At 31.7% G+C, this 19,843-nt stretch overlaps 1 protein-coding gene across 1 annotated transcript in view; it reads right to left on the bottom strand.

The window, feature by feature from the left end:
* Positions 1-19,843, bottom strand: part of LOC127855142 (uncharacterized) — a 368,604-nt gene that overhangs the window by 275,999 nt on the left and 72,762 nt on the right. The window lies entirely within an intron of this gene.

Genomic DNA, 19,843 nt, shown 5'->3' on the forward strand with positions numbered 1-19,843 from the left:
GGATTAAACAGTAATTTTCATCAAAAAGACATGTTTCACATAAGCGCATTTATTTCCTAATTTAAATGTGATACTGATTAGACGATGACCACCACTGTAAACTAGAGTATATGCGCATTACCCTACAGAGTAAGCATGAATGTAAATGTTAATGGCAATACAAGTTGTCGCAACTCCTACTGTCAACAGTGACTGCAATAATACACATATAGATATATATAAAACTAAATATGAACATGGCATTCATGTGTCTAATCTGATACACACAATTATCTGCCATACTGACTGGATAAACATACCTCGCATTTCAATGCCATTTTTCCCGATTGTCCGAGTATGCGTAGACCTGATGTCAAGAGACAAAGGGTCTTGAAGAGACGAATATACGCCAGATGTTCTAAATTATGACATTTAAAGTGATGTTATGGGCATTTTTCACTATTGAATTGAGCTGTAAAGAATTAACAGGTCAAAAGAGTTAGTTAAATGTTGTAACTGACCAATATTACTTTAATTATTTTTAGCTCAATTCAACAGTGCAAAATGCCCATAATATCACTTTAATAGTCATGATGCATGCAATTTAATTCTACTTGAACACATTTGAGGTGGATATGCATGTAATCGACTAAATAAGTATGGATAGAAAACTTGGTCTAGAACACATTCTAAAGGTTATATTGTTAATTTTAACCACTAATAGAATATTAAAAAATACTTTTAAATATAGGCTATAATTGGTATGCTATCTTGTGAAACACATTGCTCTTATTCGTAATTATCAGAATTATGCTTTATGTATATAAATTCAGACTAATCGCATACCACTTAGAAAGGACGTTAAATAACAGGTTATATGTCACATTGATCATGCCGTACGCAGTTAAAACAAGGCAGACAAACTACCACCTGATAATCACCATCGTTGTTTCCTAAAGTATGCAAATTATAAAAATCTTTTGATTAAACTTGCTTAAAAAGTGATAAACAATGCACTCACCTTTTGCTAGGTGCTTAAACATAATAAAGCTTGACTTAATTGTTGGTTTAAACAGAGTTGAACATGGGAAAAACCCTGTTACTATAAATAGCATATATTAAAGCAGACGGCCGTTGACATTTCATTATTTACTTTTTATTAATTGTTTCAATTGGTAGTTTTTAAATGAAATATTTAAAAAAAAAGATTGTAAGAACAAACCAGCTTCATCGCTGTCCAATCCTCCAATAATCCCATTGAAGGATGCCGAATCTTTATACATTTCGGCGATCCGAACTTTTTGTTCATCGGCGACAGCTGTCAGTGTCAGGGTCCCTCCACCCGTTTTACGCCGTTCTAACTTTTCACTGGTAACTGCTGCCTTGCTCTCTCTTTTCAAGTTCTGCCATTTATTACTACATTCATCCGCAGTTCTAACTGCAATTCCTTGTGCAGAAATTACTTCAGCAATTTTCGTCCACATATCTTTTTTCATTTTATTATTTACAGTGTTTGAAAATTTATTAGTTAATATTGAAAATGTTTTCTCATCTTTAACCAGCTCTTCCAATTTCAATATTTCTGTATTGCTAAAGTTAATGCTCCTTTTCTTTCTTTTAATTTCAGGTGAAGTTACTGAAGATGCGTCTGCTTGGGATGCCATTTTGGAATTGGATAACAGGAACAGGAAGTGGAAATTTGGAATGGATTGTGGGATTTAACATGGATGTTAAAGTCTTAACGCTGCGTTAATTAACGCTAGCGTTAAAACTTGTTGAGCAACATGAAGTTAACGGCTGATTAAATTACGCTGCGTTAGGGTACTTAACAGAGGTAAAGCTTAACGGTAATGTTATCTTAACGATGCTTTGAGCAACCGGGCCATGATGTTAATGATTTGAACTATAATAAAAATAACGTATACATTTAAAATAAAATATAAGGGCGATGTGATTAACGAGCATTCATAATAACTATATGTGTAGCAAAGCACAGACATATTTGGTAATTTTATATTTATCAATTACTAGCTAAGTTGAAAATCACATGTGTTACTTACTAAGTTCCTCATAGGGTGTGGTCACATCATTCACCTATTTGTTGTTTCCATTCTTAGTATGGAAAAATAACGAGATACACGTGTTTGTAAATATGCTAATTATATAGAATGAAAATAGTATTTTCTAATTCTAATAAATATTAATTTCGTAGAAGATAAAGATTGCTGGTATACTTAATTCTTTACACTGATGTAAAGTCGCTCTTATAAAATTTCCCGCCTTTGTAAAATGTATACACAAATACACTTATCCTTATCCTGCTAATTTAAGTTATTTCAATTTTGTTTGATTCTTTAACAGTTAATAAAAATAAAAATTTATTTTACAATTTACAACACATAAAAACCACGAACCATAGCTTTAACTTTAACTGTTAATTGCCGCTGATTTTACAAATGCATTTGGCTGTTTTAAAATAATAAAATAATCAAGTAAAATATATTCAAAATGATGTAAGTATTGAATAATGTAAACAATCTTCACATATAGTACATTTATTAACGCATCCGCCCTGATCTCAATGAATTTATATGGATTGTTCAGTATTTCAAGAGCTATTGTACGAACCCTCCGTTAATAACTTAACGCAAAATATATCAGAGTAATAAAAGATCGCGCTGCAATGCAATAAATCTAAAATAGAGTTACATGTTAACAAACAACTTCAAATATATATTTTTTGTACAAAAACTATAATAATTATTTGACGATACATACTTTAAAGGAGACGAAAGCCCATCGAAGAAACCTGCAAAAGGCTCTCGTGTACATAGAGTGTCAATTGAATCGAATATGATAACACATATTATTTATGTTTACAATACACATTTTAAACGCATTAATGCATTCATAGAATAACAACAAACAACCGTTTTAAGACTTCAGAAGACATGCATTTTCGACATACGCAACAGGTGAATATATAATTCGTTTTCAACATTTACACCACACGCGGCTAACTCACGGTTTAGTTCGTTTCGGCTGCTCACATCTTCATCAACTGTTTTTACCTTTAATTCATAATATATTTGAAGATTAATCTTTTAAAATTAATCATCACTATCAAATGCATACATCATATGATTTTAACTACATTCTCAAATGATCAATTTTACAAATCGCAAACAAGAAATATCTTATTATTTAATGCAGTAAAATTTTTAACGTTTGAGCTTCGCTCAGGAAAAATGAGGTTAATTTCATGTGCGAAAATTGTCGTTCCATATTAGCTTGGGCAGTTCGCACAGTTTACTCAGGGATAACAATTTCCGCTTTAATGGAATATTTCATCCAAAGGAAGTCTCGTCATAACAAACAGATTATTTTCTTACTTTTAACTACTATTCGTGATGATGAGCTCTGATAAAAGTAGCTTCTTCCTATTCTCCGAAGTTTACAATTCCAGACTTCATTATCGCTACTGCGATTTACAACATACAATGTTAGTAAAATCTCATGATCAAGGCACATTAGCTCATAAACGGTGTCAGATTCATTACATGCGCATTTTGACTTATCCGCTGTGCATACAGTTAAAGAATATTTTCTGAATTCTGCCACATTCCATTCATCATCACCATTGCACCTAAATGTTAAATTTTCACCTTCCACAATTTCAACCACAGGCTATGGATTGATGTAGACGCTCTGAAATGCAGCTCGACCTGTAACAACAAGCATTCCATAATTCGGTCTCGTGTATAAGACGTATATTGGTAATGCTAGAACAATAAGGCATATGTGGCACATAATGGGCTAAATTGAGCGATTGAGGCTCAGACTCGCATAATTTCGAATTTAGGGTATATTTATTGTATTGACTTTTTTTATTATCCCACATATCTGATCATTTCTGGTAAGTAGAACTAATTGTGTACCAGAAGACCAGGTAGAGTTCAAGTACCAGTATAATAGTTTATAAATTGTTGTAAGATGTACCAGTGTACATATTTAAAAATGAAACATTCGCCAAATGCGGTGTATTGTAAACATTTTCCATAATCTGTTAAAAGTGTTTGATTTGTTTTTAGCTCCACCGGCCAAAGGCCAGCGGGGCTTATGTCATGGTCCTGTGTCCGTCGTGTGTGCGTCCGTGCGTGCGTGCGTGCGTTAACTTTTTCTTTAAACATCTTCTTCTCCTAAACTACTGGTCCAATTGTGATGAAATTTCTCAGGAATGTTCATGTGGTGAACCTCTTTCAAATTTGTTCAAATTATGCCCCTAGGGTTAAATTTGACCCTGCCCCGGGGGGTCAAAAAATTGAAAATTTGCTTATCTAAGGCCTATTTTGTGAAAACTTAAAAAATCTAACTGTCCATAACCATTGGGCGTAGGGCTACCAAATTTAGTATGTAGTGAAATCTTATAGTCCTCTACCAAGTTTGTTCAAATTATGCCCCTGGGGTCAAATTTGACCCTGCCCCGGGGGGTTAAAAAATTGAAAATTTGCTTATATAAGGCCTTTTTGTGCAAACTTTAAAGATCTTCTTGTCCATAACCATTGGGCCTAGGGCTACCAAATTTGCTATGTAGTGACTTCTTATAGCCCTCTACCAAGTTTGTTCAAATTATGCCCCTGGGGTCAAATTTGACCCTGTAGCGGGGGGTCAAAAAATTGAACATTTGCTTATATAAGGCCTATTTTGTGTAAACTTAAAAAATCTTACTGTCCATAACCATTGGGCCAAGGGCTACCAAATTTGGTATGTAGTGACATCTTATAGTCCTCTACCAAGTTTGTTCATATTATGCCCCTGGGGTCGAATTTGACCCTGCCTCAGGGGGTCAAAAAATTGAAAATTTGCTTTTATAAGGCCTATTTTGTGAAAACTTTAAAAATCTTTACATCCATAACCATTGGACGTAGGGCTACCAAATTTGGTATGTAATGACATCTTATAGTCCTCTACCAAGTTTGTTCAAATTAAGCCCCTGGGATCCAATTTGACCGTTTCCCAGGGGTCACAAAATTGAACATATGCTTATATTGGGCCCATTTTTTGCAAACTATAAAAATCTTCTTGTCCATAACCATTGGGCCTATTTCTACCAAATTCGGTAGGTAGTGACATATAATAGTTCTCTACTTAGTTTGTTCAAATTATGCCCCTGGGAACAAATTTGACCTTGCCCCAGGGGTCACAAAAATTAACATATGCTTAAATTAGGCTTATTGTGTGCACACTTTAAAAATCTTCTTGTTCTTAATTATAGAGCCTAGGGCTACTAAATTTGGTATGTAGTGATGTCTAATAGTCCTCTACCAAATTTGTTCAAATTATTCCCCTGGGCTCAAATTTGAACCGGCCCAGGGGCTCACAAAACTGAACATATGACGTTTACCACTGGAGATTACTGCGGCCGTTTGGCTGTGACCAACAACAACATCAACATCTTGAAAACATGAGATAAAACCCTGTCATTTAGTGCCATTTTAGGTCAGATGGTGACTGCTTACAAAGGCATTGAAGTAAGAACATGTGTTATAAATGTTTTTCTTACAAACTGAAAAAAGTCGGGTTTTATTTAAATATGTCAAAATGACCATATATCCGGATGAAAATATTTTGGATGACATGTTAATTTCATGTCGTTTTTGTAGTGTTTAAACCAGTTTAATACTATATTATTGATTTTAAAAACACAACTTCCATGAACATAATTATTTCAAGAAAAGTCAATATATAATTCTGCATTGTAAACTCAAACTTTGTATCCAAGAGAAGGTTTTGAAATTAATGAAGTGCAATGTTCTTAACTATCGTATATGCTGCTTTTTAATAACAAATGATTCATTGTTCCATTTGTGAATCGTGACTCATGAATATTGGATATGATTGTCAATTGCTTAACAATCCATATATATTTCTGACCATTTTATAATTTTCTTAATATAAGTTATGAATTGATCTTAGAAGTCAAATGTATTACTTAATTAAATACATTTACAAATATAAAGAAATAATCTTTAGATTATCATAATATTCTCAGGCCTTTTGGTCTTATGGATGTGTGGGTTGATGAGCAATTTCTCCTTCTTTCACAATGATTTCTACCTTACCTGATCATTTCCTTCATATTCCATTTTCATTTAATTGACGTCTGCAACCTCTTTCAAATTGGGAAAGTCCAAAAATGTGTTGTTTGGTAAAGGGTTACGGCATTTTGATTCCTATGGGTCTTGTAAATCTGTTTCAAATCAAATACGTAGATTTGATCTTCAGCGTCTAAAAATATGTGACATAGAAAGAACGTCAATATCTTTTGGAGAGATAAATGTACCTACGTTATAAGCAAAGGACCTGTGCAACAATTCCCGAGCTTTTAAGTCTGTTTAGTTTACACGGTAGTAACTTTTTCCATATATAAAAATGCTCACCCTTCCAACTTTAAACCCCCAGTGGGACGAGGGATAGAAAGAGAAAGTCACATGCTTGAGTACATTTCAACCCATGCGCATTGCACGTTTTTTTGCAAAGAAAAAACAGTGGAGCGATACAGGGCCTTCATGGCCCTCTTGTCTTAATTTGCATTGTTAAAACACATAATACATAAGGATTATATTTGGTAAAACACTGGCTTCTTATTATATTGAAACAACACAACGAATGTTAAGCAATCTCGTTTTTGTATAACACACTGTACTAAGTATTTTAGAAGTGGAACATTACGGACATATTCAGGGAACAACGTACTTATTAACCAAAACCACACAGAAAAAGTCCTACATTTGGTGTGGATGAGTAGTTGCTATGGTCTATACAGGAAACTGTCTATTCAGTAACTGAATATTAAGAAATCCTCCCGTAAATCATTTAATACTAAAACCACTCAAATAACATACTATAACACTCAACTAAATTAAAACAAAACAAACATTTAGCCAAATAGACTTAAAAATATGTATGCACTTATCATCAAAATTTCAATATGAATTTATCGACGTTTTATAAATATTATTGAAACGTGACTCAAGTAAAACTAATTTGCGCTGCGTATTTCATGTCAATTGTTTGACGTTCTATATCGAGTATATTTTATATAACAATCCTTATCAAAGGCCCTTTCTTCTCCAATTTTGAGGACAACTTATACCCAGATGTGTATAAATAAAAGTAATGACACGTGTGTTTATCTAACATCTATCGTGTTGTTTCATTTTTTTCAAGAAGGACCTAAACAAATGTATTGAAAGTAAAAGAAAACATTACCTCAATATATTAATTGATAGAACTCTTCTATAGTAGATATAGTACTCACAGAACATTACTAAAGAAAGCATTGATATGTTGTCTAGAGTATGTTGTCATCATTAACCTATACTATTATTATTATCAGATTTTGAAAAACTGAAATATTAAAAAAAATATCTATATTTTAAGCATGAATATTTATATATGATAATGATGATGTTTACTCGTAATATTGTAAATTTTAATAGTGCTTCATTTTCGTTCATGCGGTAAGCTTTTGGTAATTTTGACCATGTAGAGGATACTCTTAAGTTATTACCACTCGAAACATAAAATTCATAGCATTAGAACATTTTAGAATTTATGAACTTAATGCAGAATCTTGTGTTATGTAGTTATTTATGTATTATTTATATACTCATTTTGCTAGGCATACATTTTAAAATGTATTAAACCTGTTTTAGTATATGAATATCCACATGTTACATACACAAAATCTTACTCTTCGTACTATTCAAACGTGTTCTTATTATTTATTTTCTCTCCTATGCTAGTTATTTTGAACGATATTTAAGTGCGGCCTTTTTATGTCTCTGCAGGAACTATTGATATTTTTTCTCTTTGCGATTATTGCAATTGTATTGTTTTGAACGATTTTTAAGTGCGGCCTGTTTGTGTCTCTACAGGAAGCATTTGTCTTTTTTTACCTTTGTGATTATTGCAATTTATTTCCTCTTGTTTTGTTTTATAGTTGCACCGTGTGTATGTCTTTTTGTTTGTTTAGACACAGATAAAATGTATTGTGTATAGTGTGAGAAATGAAAATGTTTTTATGACATGTAAACACAAAAAAAATAATTGAGTATGAATAATTTAAAGATTGTTTTATATAACTGTCATGGTGTGAAAAATGTTTCAACAGTGACAGATGTTTTTAAATATTTAAAACGTCTAAATGCCCATATATATATATATATATATATATATATATATATATATATATATATATATATATATATATATATATATATATATATATATATATATATATACATATATATATATATATATATATACATATATATATATATATATATATATATATATATATATATATATATATATATATATATATATATATATATATATATATATATATATATATATATATATATACGATTGTCATTGACAATTGAAACACATTTATGCCTTCAGGTATGGTGATGCTATTAATGTTAGTTTTGGCACTTCTTATATTATAGGAGTATGTATTTAATTTTAAAAGGTTTGGCAAACCTGTCCTTTAAAGTACACAATCTAGACAAATTTGCGATGTGCACATATTATGGACCAAAGTGTGATACTCCTTTGTTGTTATAGTAAACGTTTCAACATAATAAATGAGCCTTATACATTATGTGGAGATTTTTATTATGTACTTGATTAGAATATTTACTTATTCCTACTAATAACCTTCAGTGATAAGATGTCAAAATAATTGTGATTTGCAAAGGTCAGTTTAGGGTCATTAACAGTTTAACAAACTGTATCATTTGGCTAAAGCCTTACACAGTCTAAAAAGCCAGATTGCACTAATGTTAAACCATTTAATGATTTGTTACTGTATGATCTAGAATATTTTCACTGTATAAGACAAAAATGAAGAATGAAGCTGCAATATGTCTATCCTGTTAAGAAAATGACTAAATACAGTTTACTAACAATTATCACGTTTTTTTACAAACCTTATTGACGGAAATCATAGGTACGTATTTCATATGTCATCATATTAACCCTTTCAATCAAAAACGAAAAAAGAAGATTGTATTTTAAAAGCAATTGAATACATTGAAAAACAAATTCATGAAAACATGCTCAATCTATTGCATTAAGAACTCTTAAACATTTGGATCAAAAAAATGAAATGTACGTTCATTAGCGCTAAAGCAAAATGCATTCATTAACACGAAACACCTTCAAACTTCGGTTGTAACCTAGAAAATTATTGTGCTTTTCGTGGAAACATTCCTTTTATTGAAAACGATGAAAGTCAACGTCAACTTGAAAATGATGAAACTTTAGAAGAAGATAGAGCTTCCAAAAAATTGCATACGTCTGTTTTAATGACTCGTTCAACGAACATAATGACATTTAATACACAAACGCTAATAAATTGAGCTCTGCACAAACGCAATCATTAGAAGGCTAACTAACGCTTAAGTAAATATTAATGCATTAAACATGTGAAACATTATAAAAGCACTGGATGAGCTGGTTTTTCATGATTTTTGGGGAAAGATTTGGGTCACTTTATAGTCAGAAGCCTCAACTAGGGTTTCTCCTTTGGAGCCATGTCATTTACTCAAAAACAATACATAACAAGATGATAAACTCAGATAGATTCGGGAAAAAACCTAGGCTATTAACGCTTTGAAATGTTAATTACAAGCTTGCATATGGAACTATTGCTATCAGATAAAAATGATCATAATACCCTAATTTATAAAGATAACATACCCTAATTTATAAAGATCACATACACGTAATTAAAGGCAGATATATTTGTAAAAATACCAGATTATTTTATGACAATTTGAAATATACAGAAGGCAAAAATATCCATTACTCTTGATAAATATCGACTTTGAAAATGCGTTCTTTACACTTGAACTAAATTATACCCGGTACTACATTAACGCCATTATAGATCACTGGGCTTTATCCGAGAATATTTCATAAGAAAAAGGTTACAGACAAGGCGACCAATGAAGTTCATATATGTTAAATATCTATGTAGAAATGTTTGAAATTACGTAAAGAAAAAAATTAATGTACTGAAAATAATAGTGATCGAAAATATTGAATTTATCCTGCCTCTGTTGTAAAAATTGACCAAATAAAGCAGGGTCGAATAGATTTTCCTATCTCCGGTCAACAGGAAGTAGTGTTTTCCTACGAACGCTGTGACGATTAACATGTTTTAATATTTGACCTTTGAAATGTATTGGGACCCATCATGAATGTTATCGTTATATCATATATCATCCTTTTTTTCCTTTAAAATATATTACCGAACCAGCTTTCCGTATTGATCATTTTTATTTACTTGATTACGCAATTTATGACGTATCTAGTGTGACGTCATTTCTCAGACGAAATATACTATTTAGTCAATGTGTCAACAAACGATCTTTCAGATATGTGTAAATGCGCGCTAAGCAATGCATTGTGGGAAACGGACTATTTCCAGCATGGTGCTGGTAAACATAATAAACACGGAAGTGAAAAATGGTTATTCATTATTATCATAAAACAGGCCTCATCAAACCGGGTCAGCTATGATATATTCTTGGATGCAGTATGTGCTTCAAAAGGAGCCACTTTTCATGCCAGTCTATTGTTAATATATTCACTAAACACGTTGCAATGTCTGTTATTTTCGAAATTAAATAAATCGAAATCATAAATAAATATTTACAATTTAATACCTGCTAAATTTTGAGGACGTCATTGATTCAAAATAAACGCTGTGAACATTGCAAGGAATCTTACATACATGTAATGTGTGAGAGGGTTATTAAGGGATGAAATAAAATGGACTTCGACGGATTTAACATTTGGAGGAGGACGTCATGGTATCTTGGACATTTGGCACTTTCATATATTTATTTATCAGTAAATACTGAAAATCCTGAATGCGCTAATCGCAATATCAAACTCAAAGTAAAACAGGTGAGATTTTTACAGTTTTATTTTTCTTGACATAATAAATGTATTCATAACCAGATCAGTTGATGCATGTATCAATAAAAAGATACATTAACAGTATGTTTAACTATTTAATGAATATGCTTTGCTTGCGTATATGCAAAACAATGAAGTCCATAAATCGTTTACTGATTTTTCAAATGCTCATGGTATCAGTGAGCTAAAGAAACTTCAGTGTACAGTTTATATAGTATTGACAGACCTGTACAAGTCGCCTTTAAAGTCGCGCCAGTCAAAAATCATAAAAACGACATTTGAATTTATTGTAGCCAGAACTGGGTATCAGTGTTTCAATAATGTGGTGTTTCCTAATTATGTATTGCTTAGGTTGTTTTGTTTCAAAATTTCAAATTTGCATTTATTTTAAAGCATTTTCAGTCATTTTGCAAATTCCATGGTGTTTTTTTTGTAATAAGGTAAATTATTTTGCACATAAGAATGCGTGGTAAGTAATAGTAGTAGTAGTTGGTGTTGTTCTTGTTGTAGTAGTAGTTAATTAATTAGTAGAAGTAGCAGTAGAAGTAGTTGTAATGGTTGTGTTTTTATTTATATTTTTATTGAATTCTGGTCATACGACATAATGATGCAGCTGCTAATGATGATGATGACGAATACGATAATGCTGCTGCTGTTTGTGATGATGATTATATGATGGGACTTAGGTATAAGAAAATTTGTGAGGTTCAAACACGAAACCTGCTGGATAATAAAACCTCTCTTTTTATGAAAAAAGAGCTAGATTATAGAGCATATAATAAGTATAAAATTGGGAAAGTTACGATTCAAGGATCATGTGGGCTTCATCATCAGCAATGCATGAAACAGTTATATCTCTGTCAAATGTACTCAATATTGCTGTTCCAATTGTTGTGCTCAGAAATGCTTCTGGATGGGCATACACCAATGAGTACGTTCCTTCAATTATTTCTTCTATTTCTAAAGGCACATTTACAACACGTTCGCCTTTAGCAGGAATTCCGGACGTTCCCCCCCCCCCCCCCCAGATGTTTCCTCCCCAGACATTCCCCCCCCCCACGACGTTTCCTTGACAAACGTTTCCCTCCGTGTCCTCCCCCATTTTACTTTTCATGCCCCCCCTCCCCCAAATAAATTGATAATTGGTTGAAGTATCATCTTGATTTATTTTCAACTGATTATTTTGCTTATGAAATCTTTAATTAACTTTATCTATGAAGCAGCTTGTTTGTTGTTTTCTTTGGATTAAGAATTTCAATTATGAAATCTTTAATTATCTTTATCTATGAAGCAGCTTGTTTGTTGTTTTCTTTGGATTAAGAATTCATTTTTTGTGTTAAAACTGTTTAAGGAATGCATGTAAATCATTAGTAAATGCTTGTTGCTGTACTAGTGGAATAATTGGAATATTCTCAAAATCTTACTGAGTATCTTATACACGTTGTTGTTTTTAATCCGATTAAATAGTGTCAATAGATGAATTATTTCAGTTTGCGTAAACTTGGACTGGGTTGTGGATCTGTTGTTATTTGTTGTTTTTAATCCAATAAAATTGGGTCAATTGGTTAATTGAAAAATGGTAAAATCACAATTTATATTAATTTCAAAAATGTTTTCCTTGAAACAATTAAATATGATACATAAATCAACTATGTAACTGTCTTTTTTCATGCATTCATATGTATATAATCCAATTATTGGAAGTCACTGATATTTTCATTTTTACTAATAGCTAATTTAGACTAATTTAAACAGAATTGCACTGTCCTTGCAAATTATTTCATTATTGATAATATAATTAGCAAATGTAATCAAACCGTATTGATTTGTTAATAATTTAACTCAATGATATTAATTATATTTAAATTTGCCCCAAAAAACTAGGTTAGGTAGGTAGGTAGCCTAGGGATTTTTTTTTTGATTTTTTGATTTATTTTGAAATTATCAGTGCTGACTGTGACAGTGTAAAATATTTTTTTAGCTTCTTCAACATCAGTTTTTCATTTTATGACCTGCAACAGATTCCATGCTACTTTATTTTACTATGGTAAGTCATTAAAGTGTTATATATTTTTCAACTATAGAATATGCTAATCTCATCTAATGAATGCTTATCCACCTTTTAAGATGTCACCTAATCTAATTCATTAATACAATAAATATAATTGTTATATTTGAAACAAACAATTCCACTAGAACTGACCATAAAAGAACATCAATGCTGTGCTTTTACTAAACTTTTCAATGATTTCAATTATTGAAAGAAAAAATTTCTATCAAGCACTTATAAAAAACAATTATAATTAGATATATTTATTTGGTAAAATTTGTTAGAGGCTTACATATAAACAACCATCAAAGAACTTCAAAGCTTAGTGTTTTTACTCATGTATCAATATTTTCCCACTTGCATGCATATTATTTGTGTTAATTTGCTCCAAATAAGTTTGAACTTGTAATTTGTTCGTACATTTTTTTACATATCCCATTATTACAAATAACTTCTATATTAAATATACTTGTTCATATTATGTAGACTCCAAAACTGGGAGTGAAACGTCAAGAGGGGAAGACCACTTTGACAGTGCGTGTCAAGCAAAACGCACTTATTTCTTGTTTGCTCAATGCATTGATTTGGTCCATAACGATACTTTTTAAGGGTGTCAAAATTAAACAAACTAAACAGGTCAACTTCAACTTCTCCATCAATGCAAATGGAGCCACTTGAAATATCAAACTTTCCAATACCCAGTCGGCAATATAGCCATGACATTGTGTCTATTCAAAACATGCATCAGACACTCGTTCTAAAACTCTTTAGGCGGTTTTGAAAACCATAATTCATTGCAAACTTTCGTCAATAAAGGATCCATGATGTAATACAAGCGAAAGTGACTGTACAGTTTAAACAAAATTAAATAATGAGCAAAATTGTTGAAACCTGACGAAAATTTTTATTGATAATAACGTAAGAGTGAATAAAATAACACTTAAATTTTAAATCATAACAATAATGTTTACTACTAAATCAAATTCTTTATTCATCCGCGGACTTCTTTGTGTCGTAATTATTAATGCCTCCAAATGGAGGTGTGTGATGCGTCCTAGTATAGAGGTGACAATAACGCTGTGACGTCACCATCTATGTATAGAATGATTATCTAGTTTCTCTCAGGATTTTAGGGGCAACAATTTTGACAAATGGTGTTTTAAACAGTATTTAAAAAAATATTTTTAAAGCATCCAATGAATTAAACGTATTTGGGATTGTGTGTTTGTCATTCATAATTGTTAACTTCGATAGGAATAAAATAATTCGCTACGGCAGGAAAACGATTTCGTAAATCGGGTTTTGGGTCAGAGTGGTTAGTATTCGATACAAACGCTATCAAAATAGTGTGGTTTTAAATACATTTCGATAATAGGGATGGAAAAACAGAAAATGGATTTCGACAAAGGGATTGAAGAACAGAACATTGATGTGTATATTGATGTAAATTTATTGTTATAAGCAATGGATTAAAGTTGTCATTAAGGTAAATAAAATTTAGTTTTTGTTTTGCTGCTGCATTTTTGTTCATTTTTTATACCAAGAAAAATATCACATTCTCGATTCGTTTTTTATTTCTTCTCATATTTTCAATAGGAAAGTATTAATAGTAACAGTTCAAAGTGGAACTATTTTTTACGTGACACAATCGGTAGTTATACGGTCGTCTGGAATGTTGTGTACATGTAGGAGGCTCGACAAGAATAATAATATTGTTATGTCAATTTATCATTTGTCTTTGATCAAATGTGTCAACGACATGAAGCAGGATAAATAGAAGACATGGTTGATGCCGAGATGGAGAAAGTTTATCCGGTTCGGCCCGTAAAAGAAAAATAGGGCTCGCTAAAGCTCGCCCAATTTTCATTTTCTAAGCCTCACCGGATAAACTTTCTCCATCTCGGCACCAACCTTGTATTCTCTATATATTTTGAGAGTTTGTTGATATTACATATATCTTATTGGATGAAACTTTACAAGGAACGAATTTCCAAACATTGATAATAAAATAAATGCATTTGACAAATAACGATAACTCGTAAATTCTGCGATAATTTGTATACATTATAGAAATGTTAAAAAATGCAAAATCATGTTCACTGAATTGGAATAAATGGTAAACTACGTCAATCATGTATTGATCAATCGCATTTAATGTACACATTTTGTTTCTTAAAACTCGTGAACAATGTAGCTGCACGTTTTGATCAATATGATTGCACGGTGGAGATTTGACATTCGATGAAGATAGAATTAAGTTTTGTTTTTATATTCATACAGAGGGGGTTATCATATGGCAAACAAGATGGCGACGTCCATGCCGAGGCAACACATTTTCGCCGTGTTATTCTCTTTATTAAATATATCAATTGTTTAAATACCGCTCTCTTTCCAGCCAAATCGGCAAGAAAATCTCGAGCGTTATATCGTATTAATTTTTCTAGCTAAAACTCGACTTAACTCGCTGCGAAATTTCAAAACATTACAGTTCCGCTAAGATAATTTGATAAGTGAATGTTAATATGTGCTTAGTTTATTTTTTTTTAAATGGGTGATAAAAATATTACAATAACATTCTTAGCGCAGTTAATATTAAAAGACTGCATAGCATGTGCTCCCTTTATAAAATGTAAACATTGTCAATTGTTTTGAAAGAAATAACATGAACGGCATATCTAGTGAGTTGATCTCCCAACTGCAAATAATTTAATTTTTATTTCATAACATATACTAAAATGTTGGTTAAACAATAGGATTTACTTAGATATTTAAACGAAAATTCAAGTTTGGCCCAATGCTAGAACGCTTGAACGCATTACGGAGCATTATACGTCATGGTCATCGAATGTCGCATCTAAGTGAGACAGAGTCGTTTTTTTTCTCTTGATGTTTGCTTAAAATTTATAACAGTATAACATAATACGCACATGCCAATTGATTTATATAAAAATGTATCTTTTTGTACGTGCTATTTCAACTGGAAGAATATTGTAAAAACTATTATTGAAGACGAAATTTTTTGTTAAAAATATCAATTAAATCTCATGTTAGTCGTACGTGCATGTTTGTGTAAATTTAAATCCGCATTATGACAATAAATAATGAAAAGTAATAAGCTTGTCCATGAGTTTAAACATGCATTAAACAGCTATACAATAAAAAAACAATCATCGCCTTTCATTTGGTACAAAATAGCATATATATGGAAGTATAATCGCAGAATGCATTTGGTACACACATCAGGATATTTCACAGAACTTACGATAATAATGGAAAGCAAGCACATAGCATGTGTTATAATGTGGAATCATTCATATAAAAGATGTGTAAATAAACGTCGGAATGTTGACAATTCAGATTAAATTACAGTTCAAAATATACTTTTTTATGTTATGGCATATTCTAACATAAAAATAACAATTCGTTGGAGCAAATAGAATATATGTATTACCACTAAAGTAAACATTAGGTCCAAATGCAAACATGTGTAACAAACAATACGCCATATTTAATCACATTACGGCAGAATAGCGGAATACGGAAAATAATACGACCGGAAACTTAACACACACTGAACATGTATAAGGTATTCTACAGGTTACCAATAATTTTAAGAGTATATTAAAGATACTTGTTCACTGAGTTTAAAAGGGTGTAAATGACTGACTCAATATTCAAGCTTATTTTAAACAAATAATGTTAATGTTTGCGTCTATATAATCATACTGGCGTCGTCCAAATGAAATCAATTCCGAAATATCCTCATGAGATATAGTATATCATCAGGTCTAAAGGAACATTGACGCTAAATACAATATTATTTTCGAAAATAAGATGATCCTTATCCTTTCATACGAAGTCATTAATGAACGCGTTAGCAAAAAAAAAACTGTAGAGAAGAAAACTTCTCATTCAAGTTTAAATTTTAATGAATTATAACTATGCCGTCGATATTCCGTTTAATAGATTATGTCAGCATTTCACTAAATCATTCAATGTTTCGAACATTTTACGCTTTATTATACTTTCAATTCAAAACAATGATTGCTCGTTAACGAATATGTGTAATCTGTTTGTGTCGAATTAACTTGCTGAACCAAAAAATGAATAAATTAGATTCCAGTAACATACTTTAACACGCATAATATGTTTAACTTAATGCTGACTGATTTATTCAAAACATAAAGATATATATTTTCCAAAATGAAAAACAAAAGCACACATATCAATCATAATGTACCTTTGTTTGTCTTTATGCAAAATGACGTTTTGAGTCCGTGTAGGAACTGTCTTTTCTGAAATGTGCCTACTGGTCCTTAAGGTGAGCGTGTACCTGGTTATTCGTCATGTTAATGATAATCCAATTGAACACCTTTCCTGGTATGTATAGGAGCGAAATGCTTCAACTGGAAACCCATCTGGGCCATCTGATTTGCTGATTTGCCGGTCTTAATATGTTCTTTGGCCTTGCGGATACATCGTCAGGTTGGCGAACTGCAATCTATGGACAGAGCAGCATCTGCTGCTTATGTGGTGGTTGGCTGGAGCTGATCTATTTTACGGCGGCTCTTCAAAATGTTCCGTCCAACTGTTACGCTGCTGTTCCTTTCTAATGCGTGTCTTTTCATCATTGTCTTTGACTTGTCTTCCTGGCAATCTTAATCTCCCTGATAGTTTGTTTGTGGTGTTTTGAAAGTTTTTTATGTTTCCGTTTTTGCTCTTAGCTGTCACTAAACTGCCCATGTGACTTCTCTTGTCGGATCAAATAATTTTCTTTACAGTCGTGTTCGCTTAGGAATAAGCTTCATGTGGTTTTAATCTTTCGGCTCTGGGTTTACCTTTATATTAAGCAGTTTTCTTTTTTTTCGCCATGAACCGAGCTCATTGTCTTTGTTGACAGCCACTCGTCGTGATGGTACTTAACACCCATAGAACGTCAATAAATGTCGCTGTGACGAATTGTTTCATCATTCTCCTCTTGTCATCTATATTTTCTTTGTCCTCTATCAGTTACGGCAGTACTTGGAACTTACAAATTCTCCTTTCTTCTGCACGTCTCTCAGCGCGTAAGTTTTGTATATGCGGTGTGGTATTTCTGGTCCCATGTGGCGTGGTATTGCTGGTCCAATCAACTTCTTCTTCAGCTTCAACTTTAGTCGTGCCAACAGTAATTGGTTGTTCGACCAAACATCAGCTCCAAGCTTCAATATAGTTACAGCTCAGGCAATTTATCCCGATACAATCTACATCATACACTAATATGCCAAAAAATATAAACAGGCAACTTTTAAATTGTTGTTAAAAGAGGCAACAACTAATCGAAATATGAATGTTCAACTAGATTTACACTTCAGATTTTCTTGGTAGTGCATTTTAACAGCGGTTTTCAAAATTACGTTTAATTTCATTATTTGAGTAAAAATCTTTGATTAATATTGTTTTTATTTTAAACTTGATAATAAACACAGCCATTTATATGGACATTCTGACAAGCATAAATAAATTTATATTTGATACTTATAATCAATCAAATAAATTAATATAATTTCTTTAACATTAATTTATGTTATTATTACGACTGGAGATGTGACTGGTTACAAGGCGTTGCAAGATTGTAGCACGATTAGCAACACAAATGTCATTAAACATACCTTTCAGTTCACGGAGTGACAGCTGTCAACTGACTAACAGTAAATTTTTATCCGAAAATACATATTGTGACAGTATAATACTTGAGGGGAATGTTTGCACCAAATGTTTTCAACGAAATTTTCATACAAAACTGTCATTACAGAACACTTCAACAACGAATGATAATTTAACAATGGTTGTAGATTTGATAATTTCCGGGTATAACATACAAAGAAAGATCGTCTAAAATGTACCTTATGACAACCAAAACGGATCAAACACACAGCATGACCGATGGATTATATTACAAAGGATACAATCCTTGCAGAAAAACTTTGATTTTGTTTTTACACAAATAACACAAGAAACACTCTACCTTGAAAAAGCAGGAAGTTTTTCCGAATACATGTTGTCTCAATGTCGATCTTTTCCATAAAGTATTGTATTTTATTTACACTGAACACATATGTCATTTTACACAATTTGTAATAAAACGGAAGTGCGGAAAATTATTGTTCCACGGACTAAATAAGTAAGTTAGGTAGGTTAAAGTTCAAAATAAAACTTACTTCCCGCACCTAAACTACTCATGTCATATGATAAGCCTCTGTTACCGCCTTTTGACAAAGGTGTGTCGCCAATATTTAATTTGGGACATTCCTGAAATCATATTAATTACCAACTGACAATTTATACAAAGTTTTTCCTCCATATCTTGTACAAATAATATTGAAGCGTGTGAGTTCACAATCGAGTAAATTATGTCAAATTAAAATTAATCCTTTTGATAATCTAGAAGTCTCATAATTGCTTAAAATTCATGCAACTTGATTTAAACAATCAATTGTGACCAAAGGACCAACACAAACAAACTGGGTCTCTATTTCATATCTGAACATTTGCAATCAGTTAAAGTTACATATAATTTTAAATAAATCTATATCAAATCTTTTCAAAATATGTGTTGTAATGATATCTGGACTGACTTCGAAAACGGTTCTCTGCATTGAGAACTATAGCCGTCAGTTATTATATTGCCATCGCTCTCATGTTAGCTCCTTAGGGCTATTGTTGTCCTTTGTGTTATTATCAAAGTGATTACGTTAAAATGTAAGATAAATGAGGAAAGAACATTTGTCAACCTTATTAACATATATAAAATATCGTGTTTGCCTTTCGTTTAAA

This window comes from Dreissena polymorpha, chromosome 13 (genome assembly GCF_020536995.1).
Source record: "Dreissena polymorpha isolate Duluth1 chromosome 13, UMN_Dpol_1.0, whole genome shotgun sequence".
In the NCBI taxonomy this organism is placed as follows: Eukaryota; Metazoa; Mollusca; class Bivalvia; order Myida; family Dreissenidae; genus Dreissena; species Dreissena polymorpha.